At 44.8% G+C, this 3,358-nt stretch overlaps 1 non-coding gene across 1 annotated transcript; it reads left to right on the top strand.

The window, feature by feature from the left end:
- The first annotated feature begins 240 nt into the window (after positions 1–240).
- Positions 241–313, top strand: trnak-cuu (transfer RNA lysine (anticodon CUU)). The gene has a single exon. It is a non-coding gene; the product is annotated as a tRNA-Lys (tRNA).
- Positions 314–3,358: the final 3,045 nt, after the last annotated feature.

Below are 3,358 nucleotides of genomic sequence, written 5' to 3'. Positions count from 1 at the left end.
AATCTCTGGGAAATAGACAAGAGATATTGACAAGGAATAAAGCGCTTTGCGATCAGAAAATTGCCTGAACCCCTGTGGTTAATTAAAGGGATTTTGCTGCTTGAGTTCCTTATATACCTTGGGCTTCTGGAGAACTTGTTTCATAGTTTGCAGAAACGCGGCTCAAACATCTGTTGTGACCGGGCCGGAGCCACCAGGTACCTGACTGCAATCAGCGACAATGAAATACAGTTTCAATAGGCCCGGCTAGCTCAGTCGGTAGAGCATGAGACTCTTAATTTCAGGGTCGTGGGTTCGAGCCCCACGTTGGGCGGTATTTATTTCGTTAACTTTTATGTTGCTTTCAAAGCGTCATTAATTGAGCGATAACCTTGTTTTGCACAATGAAAGAAATGCGAACTGAGGAAATACTGCAGATGCTGGAAATCTGAATTGAGCAGAAAATGCTGGAGATACTCAGCAGGTCAGGCAGCTTCTGCGAAGAGAGAAACAGAGGTAACGTTTCAGGTCGATAACCATTCTTCAGAACTGGAAAAAAGAGGTAATGGAACAGATTTTTAAGCAAGTGTAGGGGATTCTATGAGATCATGGCTGATCTATTGCCTCAATTCCATTCACCGGACCTATCGCCATATCCCTTGATGCCCTTACCAGTCAGAAATCTACCGACTTCTGTTTTGAACATACCCAATGACTGAGCCTCCACAGCCCTCTGGGGTAGAGAATTCCAAAAATTCACCACCCTCTGTGTGAAGAAATGTCTTCTCCTCTCAGTCCTGAAAGGCCTAACCTTTATCCTGAGGCTGTGTCAGCTGGTTCTAGAAACCCCAGCCAAGGGAAACATTCTCCCAGCATCCAACCGATCAAACACTGTAATAATTTTGCATGCTTAATGAGATCCCCTCTCATTCTTCCAAATTCAAGAGATTGCAGGCCTAGTTTACTCAATCTCTTCTCATACGAGGTCAGTACTGTCTTGCAAATGGTGACTTGATATTTGGTAGTGGGGTCATGGTCCAGGCGGAGGTAGGAGGAGGTGTTGGAGAGTTGGCGTACAGCTTCCGCTAGGTAGTGGTCGGTTCACCAAACAGCAACAGCACCACCCTTGTCAGAAGGTTTTGTGCTTTGCATGTTAACTGTTAACTGTTACCCATATCTCGTTTTACACAATATATGGGCTGCTCCAGCTCCTAATTCTTTTGTTCTTCGTTGTTATTTCCTCACACAGGAGAGCAATCTCGCCCCTGGACAAGCAGAAGGAGCAAGTTCCAACAAAATGATTCCGCAAACGTGATAACTGCTACACTGTGGAAACGTCTCCACTTTCAGTACCAGGTCAGATGGAAATGTTAAAATTTTCTGAGTGTGTAACTAGTAGAATAGATAAGGGAGAACCAGTGGATGTGGTGTATTTGGACTTTCAGAAGGCTTTCGATAAAGTCCCACATAAGAGATTGGCGTGCAAAGTTAAAGCACATGGGATCGGGGGTAAGGTACTGACTTGGATAGAGAACTGGTTGGCAGACAGGAAGCAAAGAGTATGTCTAAACGGGTCTTTTTCCAAGTGGCAGGCAGTTACTAGTGGGGTGGGGCAGGGACAAGTGCTAGGACTCCAGCTACTCACAATATATATTAATGATCTAGAAGGTTGAACTAGATGTAATAACTCCAAGTTTGCAGACGACACAAAGCTGGGTGGGCATGTGTGCTGTGATGAGGATACAGAGTAACTCCAGTATGATATGGACAGGTTAGGTGATTTAGCAGAAGCATGGCAGATGCAGTATATTGTGGATAAATGTGAGGTTATCAACTTTGGTAGCAAAAACAGGAAGACAGCTATTATCAGAATGTCAATAGATTGGGAAAAGGGGAACTGCAATGACACCTGGGTGTCCGTGTGCACCAATCGCTGAAGGTAAGCATGCAGGCGCAGCAGGTGGTTAAGAAGGCAAATGTTGGCCTTTATAGTGAGAGGTTTCGAGTAGAGGAGCAAGGATGTCTTGCTGCAGTTGTACAAGGGCTTGGTGAGACCATACCTTGAGTATTGTGTGCAGCTTTGGTCACCTTAGCTGAGGAAGGATGTTCTTGCCATGGAGGGAGTGCAGCGAAGATTCACCAGACTGATACATGGGATGGCAGGAATGACGTATGAAGACAGATTGAGATGATTAGGCTTATATTCGCTAGAGCTAAGAAGAACGAGAGGGGATGGCATTGAAACTTACAAAATACTAACAGGACTAGACACACTAGATGCAGGAAGAATGATCCCGATGGTGCGGGAATCCAGAACCAGCGGTCACAGTCTAAGGATAAGGGGTAAGCCACTTAGGGCTGAGATGAGGAGGAATTTCTTCACCCAGAGAGTGGTGAACCTGTTGAATTCTGTACCACAGAAGGCAGTTGAGGCCAATTCATTAAATATATTGAAGAAGGAGTTAGATATATTTCTTAAGGCTAAAGAGATAAAGGGTTATGGGGAGAAAGCAGGGACAGGGTACTGAATGTGGATGATCAGCCATGATCTCATTAAATGGCGGAGCAGGCTCGAGGGGCTGAATGGCCTGCTCCTGCTCCTATCTTCTGTGTTTCGATGTGAATGGAGCAGGTGAACTGCTGAATCCCACTTTTAAGGGATGTCCCAAAGTGCTTGACAGTGGTGTGAAAATATATGAGTTCCGCTTGGTAATTTAAAGTAAAGCCTGTCAGAAGAGAGATTCGAACTCTCGCCTGCAGAGGAGACTGCGACATGAACACAGCAGCTTAGACCGCTCGGCCATCCTAACTTGTTTCATTAACTTCTGCATCTCATCACTTCCGGATGATGAACGTTTCCGTCCGGGTGCTTGTTCAATGCTGCTGAAGTTTCAGTGACCGGGATATCATCTCCCCCGGGGATTTCCTGAGCATGTGCTCGGTGTATGGGGAGGTTTGTCCCGAGTCCCTGGTATCTTGCAGCTCCAGGGATGGGCAGTAACAATCTGAGCTCTGGAGCTGGGGAAAAGCGAATAATTAATGGGTTTGTTTTCGGGCCTGAAATGCGGCTTAGATCTGTTGGTATTAACTGAGGCCGGGGCTGCGAAATATTTCAGTTTGTTCACGTTTAACCAGAGCAATATCCGCAGTCAGGAGCTGAAAAGGACCAAGAGCTGAAAAAACACCAGAAAAAAGTAAGAAATATCAGCAATTGTGATCAACTCTTTAATGTGTGTTCTCGTAGTTTAGTGGTTTAATTGTTTTAATCAACATTCATTAACCGAAAGCGTTGTTTTGCAGATTGAAAGAAATGCTCACAGTAAGGGACAGTCGAAAGTTGAGTAATTTAACTTTAATAATTTGTGAAAGTTTATTCATT

Source organism: Somniosus microcephalus, unplaced genomic scaffold (genome assembly GCF_052327205.1).
Source record: "Somniosus microcephalus isolate GS21.2 unplaced genomic scaffold, FLI_Smic_1.0 unresolved_chr4, whole genome shotgun sequence".
Taxonomy (NCBI): Eukaryota; Metazoa; Chordata; class Chondrichthyes; order Squaliformes; family Somniosidae; genus Somniosus; species Somniosus microcephalus.
The sequence above is the reverse complement of the archived record's forward strand: the minus strand, read 5'-3'. Positions and strand labels throughout refer to the sequence as shown.